At 42.3% G+C, this 20,576-nt stretch overlaps 1 pseudogene; it reads right to left on the reverse strand.

Annotated features, from left to right (window-relative positions):
• Positions 1 to 20,576, reverse strand: part of LOC132889949 (uncharacterized) — a 189,210-nt pseudogene that overhangs the window by 124,870 nt on the left and 43,764 nt on the right.

The following is a 20,576-nucleotide window of genomic DNA, read 5'->3' on the forward strand; positions in this document are numbered from 1 at the left end:
CTGGGGCGGTTTGCAGTCGAGTGTGAAGCGGCTGGGATCAGCACCTCCAAGTCCGAGGCCATGGTTCTCGACCGGAAAAGGGTGGCTTGCCCTCTCCAGGTTGGTGGAGAAGTCCTGCCTCAAGTGAAGGAGTTTAAGTATCTCGGGATCTTGTTCACGAGTGAGGGAAGGATGGAGCATGAGATCAACAGGCGGATCGGTGCAGCCTCCGCAGTGATGCGGTCACTTTACCGGTCCGTCGTGGTGAAGAAGGAGCTGAGCCAAAAGGCGAAGCTCTCAATTTACCGGTCGATCTACGTTCCGACTCTCACCTATGGTCATGAGCTTTGGGTAATGACAGAAAGAACAAGATCGCGGATACAAGCGGCTGAAATGAGTTTCCTTCGCAGGGTGGCTGGCCGCTCCCTTAGAGATAGGGTGAGAAGCACAGTCACTCGGGAGGAGCTCGGAGTAGAGCCGCTGCTCCTCCACATCGAGAGGAACCAGCTGAGGTGGCTCGGGCATCTTTTTCGGATGCCTCCTGGACGCCTCCCTGGGGAGGTGTTCCAGGCATGTCCCCCCGGGAGGAGGCCCCGGGGAAGACCCAGGACACGCTGGAGGGACTATGTCTCTCGGCTGGCCTGGGAACGCCACGGTGTTCTTCCCGAGGAGCTGGCCGAGGTGTCTGGGGAAAGGGAAGTTTGGGCTTCCATGCTTAGACTGCTGCCTCCACGACCCGGTCCCGGATAAGCGGAAGAAGACGAGACGAGACCTTTGGCTTTGATTACGGCACACAATCAGTACATTCAAGTAATCAACTAATTTCAATTTATTGGCACATAACGTTACTGAGCCTAGACGTGATCAGCTGAAGCAAACTCAAATCATAACACTGTATATTGGCCACTATGCATGATGGCTGCATTGCTTCATGCACTTCCCCTTCTTACCTTGTTGCACCCACCTGGACTCATCAAACCACATGACCTTTTTCGATTGCTCCATATTTATGCTCCCTCGCAAACTGAAGCCTTTTTTTCCATTCGCTTCACTAACAAAGCTTTTCTTCTGGCCACACAGCCATGAGGAAATGCTCTTACTTTCATGATTAAACATGGCCATAAGTTCTGCTGTTGATTTCAAATTCGCCAAGACTTTAAATGGTCTCCAATCACAGCCAGCCAAAATAGCCTTAAAATATCATTTCATTCCACAAAGAATAAAACCATGTTCATTAAACATGAAAATGTGTTGCTGCGTAATATACAGTGTCTTGCAAAAGTATTCATCCCCCTTGGTGGTTCTCCTGTTCTGTCGCATTGAAATGGATTTTGGGGGGGTTATCACCATTTGATTTACACAACATGCCTACCCTGTTAAATGCGCAAATTTTATTTTATTTTTTAAATTGTGACAAATTAAGGTTAAAAAACAGAAATCTAAAAAGTTTGCATAAGTATTCACCCCCTTTCGTATGAAACCCCTAAATAAGAGCTGGTCCAACAATTAACTTCATAAGTCACATAATTGGTTGATTAAGATCTACCTGTGTGCAATCAAAGTGTCACATGATCTGTCATATGATGTCTCTATAAATCAACTTGTTCTGGAAGAACCCTGACTCTGCAACACTACTAAGCAAGCAATATGAAAACCAAGGAGCCTCCAAACAGGTCAGAAACAAAGCTGTGGAGAAGTATTGATCAGGGTTGAGTTATTAAATAAATAAATAAATAAATAAATAAATAAATATATATATATTTTTTTTTTTGCGGTGTGGTTTCCATCAAATCCTGCGCTCTGACTGGCTGGCGAGCAGGTCTGTATCCTATGGTACGGACCCCGATTACGGACCTCTGGCGATTCGCTTGTTCACAACAACAACAACAAACATAGTAGAATTTGTCAACATTTATCTTTTTTTTAAATAAGATTTATTTATAAGATTATCAAAAATCTTATACATTTTTGCCACAACTTCTCAGGAAAACAGCATTAATTTTACATCATGGACATGGATAATGACAGTCTTCACAGCAAAAGCGAGTTTTACTACCCTGAGGAAGACAAAATAAAAGAAAACATTTCAGGAGAAAGCTAAAAACCTCTAACTTGCTAACGCAAGCAAAAACATGGCTGAATCCTGAATGACTCAATTTTGTTTAAATAGGGGACTACATAGGCGGCAAAATGTAGTTTTTTTTTCCTGCCATGGAAGTGCACTTGTATACCGAGGAGGAAGCAATTTACATTACAGCCGTGAATGAGGATTCAAAATGGTGGCTCCCCTCGGCTCGGTTTTTCCTTTCGGGCGCTCTCGTTTTCTGTTAGAATTTGGAAAAGAAAAAAATATATATTATTTACCAGCTTAAGGTCGGTCCGTATGGTGAAATACCGTGACCTCGGCCCAGAGAGCCTCGCTGAGTACTTTCAAGACCTCGGTCACGGTATTTCACGATATGGACCTCCTAGCTGGTAAATAACATATATATCCCAAACTTTGACTATCCCACAGAGCACAATTAAATCCATGATAGCAAAATGGAAAAAATATGGCATGAGAGAAGAATATGGCACCTGACAAGAGAAGGCCGCCCACCAAAACTCACAGACCAGGCAAGGAGGGCATTAATTAGAGAAGCAACAAAGACGCTAAAGACAACACTGAAGGAGCTGCAAAGATCCACAGCGGAGATGGGAGTATCTGTCCATAGGACCACTTTAAACCATACACTCCACAGAGTGGGGCATTATGGAAGAGTGGCATTATGGAAGAGTGGCCAGAAAAAAAAAAGCCTTTGCATTAAGACAAAAATAAGAAAACACGTTTGGAGTTTGCCCAACAGCATGTGGCAGACTCCCTAAACACATGGAAGAAGATTCTCTTGTCAGATGGCACTAAAATTGAACTTTTTGGCTATCATGGGAAACACCATGTGTGGCACAAACCCAACACTTCCCATCACCCTGAGAATCATGCTGTGGGGATGTTTTTCATCTGCAGCGACAGAAAAGCTGGTCAGGATTGAAGGAAAAATGGATGGCACTAAATACAGGGCAATCCTGGAGAAAAACCTTTGAGTCAGCCAGAGGATTGAGACTAGGACAAGGTTCAAATTCCAACAGGACAATGACCCTAAACATGCTGCTAAAGCTACACTGGAGTGGTTTCAAGGGAAACATTTAAATGTTTTGGAATGGTCTAATCAAAGCCCAGACCTCAATCCAATTGAGAATCTGTGGCATAACTTGAAGACTGCTGTACACCAACTAGGGGTGGGTATTGCCAAGGACCTCACGATACGATACGCATCACGATACTTGAGTCACGATACGATACGCATCACGATACTTGAGTCACAATACGATACGATATTGTGATATCAAAATTTTGCGATATATTGCGATATTCTACATAGTTCACTGAAAAATGTAAACTGCATTATGCATCTTAAAATCCGAGTTGTATGTACATCAGATGATAGTGATAATTCATGGGACAAACTGAGTCAAAACAATGTAATTCAAATTATCCATGCCATTTTATTGTTATTATACAAGCGCAAGTTACAACATATTTGCAGGAACAACACACTGTCTGGAACACAGTGAAAAGTGCAGTGGGCATCTTAGTCTCCCTGAGCACAATTATGAAACAAAGTGCAGTGTGGGTCAGTGTCCACACACTGAAACTGAATTGAAACCTCAGTGAATCATGTTTCTTCTGAACTTTGAGTAAATACTCAAAATAAAATGCAGTGTCTCACACACACTATAATTGAAAATGCAAAATAAAGTGCAGCTTCTTGCCTTTGGACTTAAATGACAAAATTAAGTTCACAGTTACAGTAAGTCACACATCACTGAAGTAGATGGGAGGATTTTGGCGCTGTCCAGTGTAGTTTGCTTCGGGTCGGGTTTCGGTGGCTCCGGCTGAGCTAATATGTCGGGGTGGTGTCGTGCTAAGTAAGTTCGCAAGTTTGTTATGTTACCCGAATATCTAATTGGAGCGAAACAGGTTTTGCAAAGTGTGTACTCTTTGTCCAGCTCACTGTTTTTTTTTTCTCCTTTACTTTGGAATCCAAAGTGCCTCCAAACATCTGCCTTAAAGTTCGGCGGCGTCTCTAGGTTTACGTTAACAGCCATGCTTGCTTGTTTTTTTCCTCACTGCAACCACCGAGAAAAAAAGAGAAGATAAAGAGTGCCTTGCAGTGAGGTAGCGGCACAGCGACACCTTGCGGAGCGGAGGTGCGGAAGTCGTACTGGATTTACAACCCGTCTGAAACATGATTTATTATTTGAAAAAATATCTATATTCAAATTTTGAGTATCGATATTGAATCGGAAGACAAAGTATCGCGATATATCGCCATATCGATATTTTTGCCCACCCCTAACACCAACGCAACCCATCTCACTTGAAGGAGCTGGAGCAGTTTTGCCCTGACGACTGGGAAAAAAATCCCAGTGGCTAGATGTGTTAAGCTACTAGAGACATACCCCAAGAAACTTGCTGCTGTAATTGCAGCAAAATATGGCTCTACAAAGTATTGACTTTGGGGTTGAATACCTATACACAGTCAAGATTTCTTTTTTTTTTTCATTGTAATTGTTTGTCAAATTTTATACAAGCAAACAAATAAATAAAATAATTTGCACCTTTAAAGTGGTAGGCATATTGTGTAAATCAAATGGTGCCAACACCCCATAAGTACATTTTAATTCCAGCTTGGAACACAACAAAACAGTAAAAACACCAAGGGGGATGAATACTCTTGCAAGACACTGTTTTTACAGCATCCTTAGTAAATGCTTGGTCATGGTCACAGTTGATTTAAATTAGGCTACTTGTTTGTTCTGTATTTTGGGAAAGAGAACCAAGTGGCCAACTACTATGTTTGGAAATCACAGGCAGGTACAAACAAAAATAATAAGAATTTGGGGAGAGAGGAAAAAAAAACACCAATTCACCACACCACTCATTTCCGTATTTGAGCATGCTGACACTTATGCCATTTCTAGAGCTACACATTTTTCCAGTAAACCAGAATACACTCATGCCAGTCCACTGCCGGGCATCATGCACCCACACATGAACAAACTCATTCACACCTAGTGGCAATTCAAGCATAGTCTATTTGCCCATATCTAAAGGAAACCAGTGGACCCAGAGAAAATCTACACAGACATGGGGAGAACATGCAAATCTCAACAGAGACAATAACCTGAGCTCAGGATCAAATCCACAACCCTAGAGCTATGAGGCTATGAAAATGCACCACCAGTATTCCCCTAAACCTGTATACACATATTTGGACACCTGAACATCACACCCATAAATGCTTGTTGAGCATGTCATTCCAGAGTCAGTCCTCTTTGAGAGGAGTGAACATGTAAAGAATCGCATCAATGGAGCTTGAAACAAGTGTTATTCTGAAGCGAATGTTGGGGCAGCTATTTAAAATGTATGTATTTAAAGAAAAAATATTTAGTTATCCTCACTCCTAGGTATGATATTAAACTCTCTATAAATATAAAAACCACGCAAGTTAATTTAGTCGTGATTTGGTGATTAAATTATCTGAAACAGGCGGCACGGTGGTGTAGTGGTTAGCGCTGTCGCCTCACAGCAAGAAGGTCCTGGGTTCGAGCCCCATGGCCGGCAAGGGCCTTTCTGTGTGGAGTTTGCATGTTCTCCCCGTGTCTGCGTGGGTTTCCTCCGGGTGCTCCGGTTTCCCCCACAGTCCAAAGACATGCAGGTTAGGTTAACTGGTGACTCTAAATTGACCGTAGGTGTGAATGTGAGTGTGAATGGTTGTCTGTGTCTATGTGTCAGCCCTGTGATGACCTGGCGACTTGTCCAGGGTGTACCCCGCCTTTCGCCCGTAGTCAGCTGGGATAGGCTCCAGCTTGCCTGCGACCCTGTAGAAGGATAAAGCGGCTAGAGATAATGAGATGAGATGAGATGAGATTATCTGAAACAGAGGCTCCATCTCAAAATAACCCACTATTGTACTTTCAGTGCACTAGATACTGTGTCAGGTAGAATAATCAGTGAGAGTGTTACTGAGCTCCTGATCTCGTACAGAGGCAGTCTTTATTGTCAGGATCTTCCTCTTTAATTGAGAGAACTTCAGGTGGATTCTCAAAGTTGTTTCCATGGTTGTAGATGTTCAACTCCAGTGTCTCTTCTTTCTTCACACAGACTCCTTACACTTCAGATGTGCCTCCATCTGAAATCTCGATTTTCACGTCTTCATACAGCTAAAGATCAAACAAGAATAACACTTATTCAGAAAAGACTTCAGATTTCCTTTATCATTAAGCTACGGTCACACTACAGCTCGCAATGCTTTGCAATGGGTTATCGATTAAAATGAGGCTTTTTGGTGGCGATGCTTGACAAGGTACAGGTGAGCTAAAAGTTGTGGTCACACAGCAGGCGAACACTTGACTGTCACAGCTTCACACACTTGAGTCCGGTGCAGCTTGTGCGGCTATGCACTCTCACGGAGTGCGTTGTGCATGATCATGGGACCCAGTCATTATGGGAAACACGTGATACTGATTTGAGTTCAAATCAGCATGCGCATATAACGATGGTGTATTCACAGAGACTTTGCGAAGTATCATCATCATCGACACATTTGTTTCTAGCCATGATTATGACTCTGGTTATAGGGTAATTTTGCACAAGGCCATCTGTCTACAGCAGGAAAAAATAAAATAACAAAACGCGTCTGGAAAAATCCCAAGGGAGTCTGGAGCCATATTGATCCAGATTCGTGACGTCACATGAGGATCCGCCAGCAGGCTGAGAGACAAACACAGGAACACCTAATTTAGAGTATAGTCTCTCTTATTTCTTACCCTGGCAACAGTCAACTTGTGAACTGCCGATTTTCTTGGTCTTTTTCTCGGCTCTGCTTGGTCCTCGGCTTCAAGGGCCTCAGTGGATGCGGCACTTCACCTTCTGTCAGGGGAGATGAACACAGCTGGCTCCTTTGGTGACGCCGACACAAATGGAGACGGTGTTGCTTTGGGCATTCTAACAGACGGAACTGCGTCTTTTTTCAGATCAAGTTGCTTCTTGAAGCCCATTTCCCACTGCAAATAGTTCTCAAAGTCGTCAGGCTTTATGAAGCGAACCCCGCATATGATGCTGTGGTCTGTTGCATGTTGCCAGTTTTTCCGGGTGCCTCGCACAAAGTGCTCCCATTTCTCTCTCATTGTCCGGTCTTTTGGAAAACAATGAGTACTAATCCCATCAAGATTGGTGTTGCTACACCCTCCTATGATACATCTGTTAACCATTTTAATAATTACGCGATAACGTTGAAGAAATTTGCAGAAAACCACCAGGTCATTTTCTCATAAACAAAGCAGCGCTGATGTAGGATTCAGAAGGAGGCATCCCGCACGTGACGTCACGAAAAGCAATGTTTGCCGGGAAATCCAAATGCCAAGTTTTTTCAGAGGCGGACCAATTCGCCTCAAATGGCTTGATTTCAACTGAATTTTTCTGGTATTGTGCAAGGTAAAAAAAATTGCAGAGAATGCAGAATGTTACAGATATTTGACCAAAGTTTAATATAAAATAGGAGAATTACATTGATCTTGCTCCTGAATTTACCCGTGATATGCACTTTAACCTCATTCTTGAGCTTTAACTGTGAGGGATCAGGAGCCTGAGAGGTCCTGGAGGAGCACTGTCTGTCTCCTGCTGAACTCATTATAACAGCTCTAAACAAAGATAATATCATTAACACCTTTGATATTTCCATAGAAATAAAAACTAGAGTGTTAGGTTTATATAAGTATTATTCTTGACCAAGAAGGCAGTAATATATTTGTGACAAAATTAAGGATTAATTTCTGTCAGTTAAAATGACCTTCTGTCTCGGCTGGACATTGTTTGGGAACATTTTGTTTATGTTTGATATGAAATGTGTATTATTGATCAGATGTGTGTCTAAACGGCGCCTGGAGGTCTACATATGATGTCAGACACACCAACACACACTCACAGCTGCATATCCAATGATTGAATGTAGTTTTATAATTACAGAATATAACTTAGGATTGTTAAGACTTTATGATTCTTATGTTAAAGATTTTATGAGTTTAATCCTGAATCCTGTCCTCCGGTGAAGTAGCATTTCTTTGCTTTGCCAGACATATTCTTATTTTTCTTATGACTGTTTTGTTTAAGTTTGTTCTTATTTTGTTTATAACATATAACATATATTTATAACATATCTTTGTTAAAATTGTTTGTTATTTTGCTTATGATTGTCTTACTACATATTGCTGAAATCAAGATGTAATTTGCTGACTTAGCACAAGACACACGTGTTAAGAGTTATGATTTTAATATTTTTAGCTTTTCATCTTTTAGCTTTTAGATCCTATTGCTGTTTAAATTGGTATTAATTTCTGATGTATTTTTCTTTGACTAGACTTCGTAGACTAGATATATTATCTGTGTTTAAGTACATAGTGCCCTGACCTGAAGGGGGGTACGTGAGCAATGACCTTTAAGATGTCTGAACAATGAAGTAATTAAGACCTGCTCATATACACACACACACACACACACACACACACACACACATTCGACAGACACAATAGCCACTTAGAGAGATTATAATTTGTTATAAAAGGTGTTTGTAATCTTTCATTTTTGGCGAGAATACTGTGAATAAACAGCAGTTAAACCGATCTCCGGTTCTCTGTTTTTTTGCGGTGTTCCGTCCCAGACGTCTGGGTGGTACGAGGGCGGGGGTCCCGAGAAATAAGTTGACCGATTGACCGTTTCAGACTGGGTTGAACCCCAACATAGAGGATTATGTAAAGTTGCTCATGAATCTTTAAAAATAATTCATGTTGAGGTTGATTGTTAAAAGCACTGGCGGCTCGTTAATAGGGGCGATTTGGGCGACGCACTCCCAAACAGGGAGGGAGATTTTTTCCTACTACCACGGCAACAGTAATGTCATTGTCCAATCAGGCTAAAGTCGCGCCTGGTGTAGCCACGCCCTTTTGGGGCGATTTCTGTCAGGTTCAGATTTGCCCCAAAATCTCACATTGACACTAATGGTACGTACGTTTTTTTTTAAAAATCATGCTCCCAATGCATTTTCTATTGGGTTTTATGTGCTCGCACAAGCAGCGTGCTTACATCATACGCCTGTTGCGCCGCGCAAGTGTTGCCAGATTGGGCATTTTTAAGTGCATTTTAGCGGGTTTTGAACATAATTTTGGGCTGGAAAACACAACTTGCGTGGGAAATGTGTGAACATTCTATGAAGAAGATGGCGGCAAGTGTTGGGTGCAACAATACGATAGCGTCTCTGAAAGAAGTTCCCTTTAGTCGTCGTACCAATGAGGAGAAAACGGCAATCAAACAGCTAGGACCTCCTAGACCGAATTTAAACATCAAGCAAGTGTCTAGATAGATTAGGGATAAAATTGGCTCATGTTTTAAGTCGTTCAAGTTCTGTAAAGCTGCTTTGCGACAATGTTTATTGTTAAAAGCGCTGTACAAATAAACTTGAAACTTGAAGTGTCTACGAAGGGGGAGAAGACCTACTCAAGAGGTTTTAACAAGAACTGGTACCACCGGAAAACTTGGCTAGCTGGCTGTGATGTAGTCAATGCTCTTTTTTGCTACCCTTGCGTTCTCTTCCACCCTGGAAGTAGCACAGCAGACGGTACAGTGATATCTGATATTTGAATTTACTAGGCAAAAGTTTTTTTTGTGTGTGTGTGTGTGTGTTACCAATGGAAGTTGTTTTACCAATGGCAGTTTAACATTGCCATGTTTTTGTTTTACCAATGGCAGTTTAACATTGCCATGTTTTTGTTTTACCAATGGCAGTTTAACATTGCCATGCTTGGAATATTTCAGTAGCCTCAAGTTCTCTCTGACTTGGTGTAAATTAAGCATATTTTCAGTTTTTATATATTGTACAGTATGTGTTCATTGGAGCCAGTAGCACCTTACCTTTTTTCCAACTTGTTAAGCCAAGTTGCACTGACTACAAAACCTTGTGTAACCTTGTGTGTATATAGCTAAATAACTAAAGCCTTTTGTGTTCATTGACATGCTTGTAATACTTTAAATTTCCTTTTAAGGCATGGCTTTCTGGAGGAATTCTTGGGAAAAAAAACTGCAGGATTTATTTAGAATTATTATTTGTTGTTAAAATGGTGCAATTCCATATATAAAAAAAAACACATAATTAAGCTGCACATGTTTGTTTGATGGTTATGCTTTTCTTCATCTTTTTCAAAACTTAAATAAACACTTGTTTTGGATTTATATCCTGCCACTTTAATTGCATTCTTTAGAATGAAGAAATTAGAATATGTTTATAATTAAGAATTTGTGTCTACTTATTATAGAATACTGGAAAAATATGAGAAAAAATGAGTAATGTAATATTAATTGATTGTGATGCCAAATGTTTTGCTTTGAATGCTTCACAATGAATCTTCCTTAGTTTTAGCCTGGCAAACCAGACTAAATGTGAATATTTGCCACTCGTAGGCAAAAATATTTTTGGCCGCTAGGCGGGTGGGTCTAGTTTACTAGGCTACCTTAGGGCCCTGTCACACTATAGCGTTTTGTTCGACGTTTGGTTGCGTTTTTAAAAATTTGCGAAACGCCGGGGAACGTCGACGTTCTTCAAATTAAGTTTCTAGGTCAACGATGTTGTAACGTTCTTGTAACGCTTGGGTAACGCTCAGCCAACGTTCCCTCAGTGTCAGGCGACGTTTGTGGTCCAAAATAGCAGCAAAACCTAGCGTTCTCATAGCGTCCACAGCGCTTTGATAGCGTTATCATAGCGTTTGGGTAGCGTCTGCCTTGCGTCCAGGTAACGTTCTCGACGTTTGTCCAGCGTCTAGCTGACGTTCTCGACGTTTCCACAGCGTCTGCCTAGCGTTCCTGTAGCGTTCGAGTAACGCGTGGAGCGTTTGTGTGACGTTCCTGTGACGTTTCGCCAACCTGCGGCTGGACGCGCAGTATAAAAGGGGGGGCTTTTGGCCAGAGTGCATCACTTCCATTTCAACCACCGCGCAGTCAACATCGCAAAACGAAAAGAAGAACGAACGAAAGAAAAAGAAAAGAAGTATGCCTCCCAAGAGCAAGAGGGCCAGCAGCAGAGGTCGGGGCAGCAGCAGGGGCCGACGAGCAGCATCCTCTCCCAGCCAGGAGGTTGTTTCCATCACTGCAGAGGTCCATCCCCCTCCTGTTGAAAGCGAGGCTGACAGCCAGCCAGCAGGCAGCCAGCAGCAGAAGCAGCCGAAGAACAAGAGGGCAACAGTCACCCCCTCCAGGTCCCAGTCGCCATCTCCAGCCTCTCCAGGGTCTCCAGGGTCTAGCTGCTCCTCCTCCTCCTCCTCCAGAAGCTTGTCAGCAGCCTCCTCACAGGACAGAGGCAAGAGGAAGAAGAGTGACAGGATAAATTACAGCCTCTCTGAATCTGATGAGGCCATCATGGTCGAGTGGTTACAAGAGAACCGGACATTGTGGGACTCTAAGCTCCAGGCTTACCACAAGATCACCAACAAGGAGAAGTTGTGGGAGGCCCAGGCAGAGAAGATGCAGAAGACGGTGAAGCACTTGAAGGGCTGGTTCCGGTAACTGCGGGATAAGAACACCAGACTCCTGAAACACAAGAGCGGTGACGGTGCCCCAAGAAGAACAGAGAGGGACGAGTGGGTGCTCAACAACTTCAGGTTCCTGCAGGAGGTAGTGCGACACAGACCGGAGCCAGCCAAGCCCATCCTACCCAGCAGAGCCTCAGCTGCAGCAACTGTCCAGGAGGATTTACCGGTCTCTGGACCTTCTATCACGGAGTGTGCTGCCATACCTTCCAGATCTTCCACACCTGCCACAGCAGCCTCCAGCAGCAGCAGTTCCAAGAGGCCCGGACGATCTGAACAGGATGAGGATACCACCACTGAGGATGACGTGTTGGCTACCCTGCAGGAGAAGGTCAAGGAGTCAGAGGCTATACTCAGGGGTTTGTTCCAGCCTCCAGCAGTGACCCCTGAGTCAACCTTTGCGAACTACGTGAGGGACAGCCTTCTCACAATGTCGAGCCGGAAGTTCAAGAAGGCCAGGGCCAGTATCAACATGATCCTCACGCGGCTGATGGATGAAGACAGTGAAGAGGAAGAGGAGGACCTGCCGACCTTCTCAGCTACATGTCGGTCGGCCCCCCCTCCTGGCATCACAACCACCAGGCAAGCCCAGAGCGACATGTTTCAGCCGGACCCTAGCCAGTGGCATGACAACCCGCCCACTGGCACTCCTTGGCAGTCACAGACCAGGGAGTGGATGGCCAGATACCACCAGCAGCAGCCTCACTCGTCCTTCCAGCAGCCTCACTCGTCCTTCCAGCAGCCTCACTCGTCCTTCCAGCAGCCTCACTCCTACTACCAGCCACAGAGGTTCTTCCAGCCACAGAGTAGGAACTCTCCCGTCTTCCACACGCTGACAGCACCAGCCACCACCCATGCCTCCGTCTCTACGGCCATCAGCTCTGCCAGACACACCATGGACCAGAGCAACCAAGGCAGCAGCTCTCCAGCCCTGGTTGTCACTTGTGCCGCCACGGACGTTACCGTGTTCCCCACCGGAGTGTCTACAGCAGCCAGTGTCAGCGACTTATTCAGCACCCTGGACAGTCCAGGTCCAGTTGCCACCCCGTCCACGGCTACCTCTCTGACTGACACGCTCAACACTCCACAGCCACCAGTGGACCCAGAGACTGACTCGTAGAACTTTTTGTTTAGGAATCTGTAAATAAATGTTGTACATAGTTTGAACTTTGCCTGGTTCTTGCGTGAAACTTTCAATTTCTTGTTTTTAATATTTTCCCCCCCAAAAAAAATAATGGAAAAAAAATAAAAAATAAAATAAGTAAAAAAAGATTATAAAATAAAATAAAAGATAAAATAAAAAATAAAAGGTAAAATAAAAAATATACAATAAAATATAAAATAAAAGATAAAATAAAAAATAAAATAAAAAGTAAAATATATGTTTTATTTTATATTTTTCGTTTATTGTATCTGTTTTATTTTATATTTTTCGTTTAGTTTATCTGTTTTATTTTATATTTTTCGTTTATTGTATCTGTTTTATTTTATATTTTTCGTTTATTGTATCTGTTTTATTTTATATTTTTCGTTTAGTTTATCTGTTTTATTTTATATTTTTCGTTTAGTTTATCTGTTTTATTTTATATTTTTCGTTTATTGTATCTGTTTTATTTTATATTTTTCGTTTATTGTATCTGTTTTATTTTATATTTTTCGTTTAGTTTATCTGTTTTATTTTATATTGTTCGTTTAGTTTATCTGTTTTATTTTATATTTTTCGTTTAGTTTATCTGTTTTATTTTATTTTATGTTATTTTTTTATTTTATTTTTGAGTTTACTTTTTATTTTAAAATAAAAAAAAAAGTAAAATCTAAAATAAAATAAAAAATATAATAAAAAAATACAAAATCCCCCCCAAAAAAATAAAGTTAAAAAAATTAAAAAGAATAAAACAATACAAAATAAAACTATGACATTTATTAATACTGTTTTATACGTTTGGTTACGTGAAAAGGGGTCGACCGGGAACTCAGTAAAATAAATAATTGAAAAAGAGATCATGCCTAGAACAGATTGGCTAAAAAAGTAGGGCGATCAGTAAAAATAATTACTTCGAAATGACACACACAATTACTTTTATTATTACTGTTATCGACAAATAAGTCATTGTAATTAAGTTACACATACAATATTTCAGTTTCTACCAAAAAGTATAGTCTATATTAAGTCCATTCTGCATTGCAACACTAGGGTCCAGGTCTACACCATCCTGTCCTGCCAGTCCAGTGCCCCAGCTGAGGAGTTGACCCAGTGCTTGATGAGGTTCCTCTGCTTCTTGGCTTCTTTGGTCGCAGTGTTGGGGCCTGCAACAACCTGTGTGTCTTCCATATTGAAGCCATCTCTCCAGGCACCAGGCACAAAGTCTTCTTCTGGACCTTCTGGCTGGTCCAGCTGTTGGTTCTGCAGTGTTGGATATCTGACCCTCATCAAGTTGTGAAGGACCAAGCAGGTCTTCACTATCAGCTTCACAGTCTCTGGCTTGTGCTGCATAGTGCCAAGAATCACCTGGAACCTGTTGGCAAGGATCCCAAAGGCGTTCTCCACGACCCTCCTGGCTCTCGACAGTCTGTAGTTGAAAATGCGCTCCTCCTGTGATAGACCACGGAGACTGTAGGGCTTCATCATGTAGGCTCTCAGGGCAAAGGCGTCATCTCCAATGAAGAAGTATGGAACATCTGTAGTGTCTTGTGGGAGAGGTATAGGCTGTGGAAACCCAAGCAGGTCTTCTTCAGCTCCATGTTTCAGCTCACTGGAGTTGTAGATCTGGGCATCGGATGCTGATCCCAGGCCTCCAAGATCTGCCCACAGGAACTTGTAGTCAGAATCCACAAGGACCAGCAACACGATGGAATAGAACCCCTTGTAGTTGTAATACAAGGAGCCACTCTCTGCAGGACACCTAATGGCCACATGCTTGCCATCTAGTGCTCCCAGGACATGGGGGAAGTTCCACCTCTGATAGAATCTGTCAGCAACTTCCTTCCACTCTTCTGGCGTACTGGGGCAGGTCAGCATCTCATCCAGGTACTCGTCCAGTATGGCATGGCAAACCTCTCTGACCACCAGTGACTGTGTGTTGTGAGGTACTCTCCAGGCAAACTTCTGTGAAGCATAGCTGTCACCAGAGGCAAGGTGTCGCAAAGTCAGGGCCAGCTTCATACCAGGGTCGAGGGCCGGTCTAAAGCGAGTGTCCTTCTTGGTGATCCTGGGACCAACTCTCTGTCTCAGCTCATCAAACATCACTGCTGGCATGCGCAGGAAGTTGTGGAAGGAGGCTTGGTCTTCAGCTCGGAGTTCAGCCATCAGCTTGTCATAAACACCAAACTGTGGTCGCCTTCCTATCCAGGGTCTCACCCAGCTCTTTCTCCCTCTCCTCTTCCTTTTCTTCTTTGCCTCTGCCTTGGACATCTTAACCTGGTGCAATGCCAACTGCAGGAGGTTGTTGTGATGCATGAGAGCAGCAACAGCATACTGGTGTTTCTCTTGGTCTGTCATTGTTCGGAAGTCTTCACTCTGTGAAAGTTCCAACAGGACTGTCGGTGGCCTCTGCAAGCCCCTTTTAAATATATTTCTGGCAAGTGCCTGCCAAATGCTCCTGAACGCTACCAGTAGGTTACAGGCGCGTTACAAGGATGCTACATGGACGTTACACAGACGCTGGAAAAATTCAGAACGCTGACAGACGTTAGAAAGATGTTGAAAGAGCGTTACATGAGCGTTAAGAACGCTCGGCGAACGCTGACGAACGCTGAAAAACGTTGGCGACACGCTGGACAGACGTTCGATGGACGTTACACAGGCGTTAGGCAAGCGTTACCCAAGCGCTAGGCACGCGCTGGACACTCGACCCTGATGGGCCGGCGTCCGCCTAGCGTCCAGGGAACGTCCTGACTTTCGAGTAACGTTCGAGTAACGCCCGCAAACTTTCGTGTAACGTTCCTCTAACGTGTAAGTAGCGTTTTGATAGAACGTCCTGAATTTTTGTGCACACCCAAAACTATTTTTCACCCTCAGCGTTCGCCGACGTCCCTCGACATTCCCCAACGTTTGCCGACGCTCGTCTAACTTTCTTGTAACTTTTTTCTAACGTTCTCGACGTTCCTCTGCGTTTCGCAACACGTTACTCGAACGCTGGTGAGAACGTCGTAGTGTGACAGGGCACTTAGTTTGCCACCTTTAACTTGTTCAGTGTTGCCACCTAGTGGAGAGAAGAGATATTGTCTATATTGATATCTGAATTTACCAGGCAAAAACAAGTTCGGCCAATTGATTTGCTACCTAGGTCAATTTACTTCAGTCCTGTGGACATTTATGGTCCGTGTAGACATGACGGGGGAAAATTGCCCCCCCCCCGAAAAAAAATTCAGGAGCCGCCACTGGTTAAAAGGTTAAACAAAAACATAAAACTACAAAAAAAACTAGGTGAAGTAAATTTATACGAATTGGTTTTTTATCTTGATTAGTGCAAACTGCTCGTAAAAAGTGACTTTGAACAAGTTAAAATTTTTCAATACTTTAAACACAAAAATAAGCAGGTTATGCTCACGAAAACACATCACAAAGGCCGAATTCCAAATCTCTCCTTACTGGATAAATAGTGCACTACATAGGGAGCACACAGCATTACATCATACTGAATGTAGTGCACTTGAACAATGGACACCCATTTGGGATTCGGCCTCATAGCTTTATTTTCGCTTACCTCAGGGTTTAAAGCGCAACGGACATTCAAACAAAGGCAAAACAATGCATTTGTATTTTTAATTGCATTAGATATAACCTACACAAGACATTTTATTCGAAATATTTAACATAATGATGACTGGCGCTGTTATCTTAAGATGTTCCAGCAAGAAACATGCAACGGTTTTTCTTCTCCAATGTTTTCTGGCAGTTGGAGCAGCAGTTCTTGTGCGCTTTACCGCCACCATCTGGTCTGGAGGGGCATAGTAAATACTAACTAAAATAAGCTCCCGGCCAAATCTCGTGAGAGCCAACCTGATAACCTCAGAATATGGAGGAAAGGCTCACCCGAATTCTAGCAAATTTTTATCTAGCTCATGAAAAAAAAAATCATCATAAGATAAAACTTTCATCCAAACCGGTGTTTTTCACTTGGGTCATGGGTGACTGGCTAGGCTTTCCTTTCACTTTATCAATCTGACAGCTTGGAACGTAGCCCAGGCCTGATCATACTGTTACCACTATTATGTTATTTACCAGCTGAGAGGTCCGTATCGTGAAATACCGTGACTGAGGTCTTGAAAGTACTGACCAAGGCCCTCTGGGCCGAGGTCAGTATTCAAGGCCGAGGTCACGGTATCTCACCATACGGACCGACCTTAAGCTGGTAAATAATATATTTATTTTTTTCTTGACCAAATTCTAACAGAAAACGAGAGCGCCCGAAAGGGAAAACCGAGCCGAGCCACCATTTCGAATCCTCATTCACGGCTGTAATGCAAATTGCTTCCTCCTCGGTATACAAGTGCACTTCCATGGCAGGAAAAAAAACCCTACATTTTGCTATGTAGTCCCCTATTTATAAAAAATTGAGTTAGTCATTCAGGATTCAGCCATGTTTTTGCTCAGTGTTGGCAGCAGTTACAGGTTTTTAGCTTTCTCCTGAAATGTTTTCTTTTATTTCTTCTTCCTCAGGGTAGTAAAACTCGCTTTCGCTGTGAAGACTGTCATCGCTATCCATGCTGTAAAATTAATGCTATTCTCCTAAGAAATGTGAAAATAAATGTTGACAAAATTGCTACTATGTTTGTTGTTGTTGTGAACGAGCGAGTCACCACTAATTATGTGACTTATGAAGTTCATTGATTGGACCAGCTTTTATCTAAAGGTTTCATACGAAAGGGGGTGAATACCTATGCACATTCCAGATTTGTTTTTTGATCTTAATTATTGTTTGTGTCACAATAAAAAAAATTGCACATTTAACGTGGTAGGCATGTTGTGTAAATCAAGTGGTGGGAACCCCCCAAAAACGCATTTTAATTCCAGCTTTTAATGTGACAAATCAGGACAAACACCAAGGGGGATGAATACTTTTGCAAGACACTATGTACTGTTCTTATGCTGATGTGTATATGAAAAGGACACACTCTAGACAAGAATGATATTACCCAAGGCTTAGATAATGTAAAACAGGAGCACTGACAAAATCATGACCTAAGGAACAGATACGTGTACATTACGAGTTAGCAAAATCCAAACACTTATGCATTACGAGTGAACAAAGACTCTTACTGAAATCACAATCAATTGATTTGATGTTACTGATTAAATCTTGTATAATAACCATGGAAAAATACAAGAGAAAATATATTAGTAGACGATGGGCAAAAAGACTTGAAGAACTAAAAGGTTGGTTTTGTTTCTATTTACATGTGACTCAAGTTTACTGGCGAGTAAACTTTCTGGTTGCTCACTGGTTCTGTTCTAGTGTAATGCTGCTGGATTACACTGATATTAGTATTGCAGTTAATGCCTGACTTGTGTGGTGAAGGCTTGTGAGATGCCTACTGAAGTTCAAGCAAAAAAATAAATAAATGCAATCAATGGTCTAATTTTAAACACTGCGATAAGTTTACATATACTGGCTTCCATAAAAAGTCAAGATAAATATAAAATGAAATATACCTTTCAAAATATAGACTAATTCCAGGAAAAACAGTAATAAAAAAACATAATTTGACAACTTGAAACCATGCAATGTCTCAGAGTTCATGCACTCGTGCGTCTTAAATGTAACTGAATAAATGTGTTGCCTCTCTGTAAGCAGTGATTCTACTTTTCTCTGGTGCGAATGCACAGGTAAATGCAGAGAAGACCCAAATGAGTAAAACGCTTTCCACACTGTCAGGAGTGATGAGGCTTCTCTCTTGTGTGAATGCGCTGGTGTTGTTGGAGATTACTCTTTTGAGTAAAACTCTTTCCACACTGTGAGCAGTGATATGGCTTCTCCCCTCTGTGAATGCGCTGGTGTTGTTGGAGATTACTCTGATGTGTAAAACACTTTCCACACTGGGAGCAGTGATATGGCTTCTCCCCTCTGTGAATGCGCTGGTGTTGTTGGAGATGAGACTGATTTGTAAAACTCTTTCCACACTGTGAGCAGTGATATGGCTTCTCTCCTGTGTGAATGCGCTGATGTTTTTGGAGATAATCCTGTCGAGTAAAACTCTTTCCACACTGGGAGCAGTGATATGGCTTCTCCCCTCTGTGAATGCGCTGGTGTTGTTGGAGATGAGACTGATTTGTAAAACTCTTTCCACACTGTGAGCAGTGATATGGTTTCTCTCCTGTGTGAATGCGCTGGTGTTGTTGGAGATTACTCTTTTGAGTAAAACTCTTTCCACACTGTGAGCAGTGATAAAGCTTCTCCCCTGTGTGAATGCGCTGGTGTTGTTGGAGATGACTCTTTTGAGTAAAACTCTTTCCACACTGTGAGCAGTGATATGGCTTCTCTCCTGTGTGAATCCGCTGGTGTGACTGAAGAGCACTCTTTTGAGTAAAACTCTTTCCACACTGTGAGCAGTGATAAAGCTTCTCTCCTGTGTGAAAGCGCTGATGTTTTTGGAGATAATCCTGTCGAGTAAAACTCTTTCCACACTGTGAGCAGTGATATGGTTTCTCTCCTGTGTGAATGCGCTGGTGACGCTGAAGATCACTCTGTAGAATAAAACTCTTTCCACACTGTGAGCAGAGATATGGCTTCTCCCCTGTGTGAACGCACTGGTGTTTTTGGAGATTGCTCTTTTGAGTAAAACTCTTTCCACACTGTGAGCAGTGATATGGCTTCTCTCCTGTGTGAATGCGCTGGTGACGCTGAAGATCACTCTGTAGAATAAAACTCTTTCCACACTGTGAGCAGAGATATGGCTTCTCCCCTGTGTGAATGCGCTGGTGTTGTTGGAGATGACTCTGATGAGTAAAACTCTTTCCACACTGGGAGCAGTGATATGGCTTCTCCCCTGAGTGAATGCGCTGGTGTTGTTGGAGATTACTCTGTTGAGTAAAACTCTTTCCACACTGGGAGCAGTGATATGGCTCCTCTCCTGGGAGAACAAAAATTTCAAAAAAGTGAACATGATTAGAACAATTAGATTATAAAACGTAATATTATCCCAACGTAAAGGAATGTCTGAGGTTAAATAAAAACAATCAAAATTCTACAAGAATGAAGATTTACTAATCTGTAATTCAAATAACCAGCAACAAAGAATAAAGGGACCTCGGAATGGATTTCTTTGTCTACAATTTCACAAGGCTCAGGGTCACCAGCATGGACTACAGAGGGCTGTTGGTGATTTCTAGGATGAACATATCTACTTAAGTGACACTTCACTTGATGCAAATCACACAGTTCATCAAACAGTTACCACTTCTCTGAAGTTAACTCCTGCCGTGAAAACAAGTCGGCCACCAGATGGTTTAGCACAGCGAAGTATACAGCACAGAACAAAGTAAAGTGGGACAGGTCAGTATGTGCCATACCAGATTAGAGAAGCTCACAGATCCTGTATCTTACATCATCAGAATAATGCAGTTCTGCAGTCCTCAAAGGAACTATTTCAATGTCAAATAATCCTCAACAGCAGCTTTAGCCAGCTTCTGAGGTGCTGAGACCAAACAAAAAACACAACATTTAAGAGCTAAGCTAAAGGAGCCTCTATTGAGGAATACTGGTAGATTCAATAAGGTGCTGGAACAGCCCAATGGGTTTGAGTGGCCAAAAAGTTTGCGTTTTTACATACTGATTTATGTACAGACTATATTGTTTAGTTTAATTTGCTCATTAATTTAAATTATACACCAATTTAATAAAATTCAATTCTGTGAAATTTTGTGAAACTGTCAAATCATATTAATAGAATTTATTAAAGATGTAAGCCAACATAAATACATA

The sequence above is a fragment of the Neoarius graeffei genome, chromosome 8 (genome assembly GCF_027579695.1).
Source record: "Neoarius graeffei isolate fNeoGra1 chromosome 8, fNeoGra1.pri, whole genome shotgun sequence".
NCBI classification, from domain to species: Eukaryota; Metazoa; Chordata; class Actinopteri; order Siluriformes; family Ariidae; genus Neoarius; species Neoarius graeffei.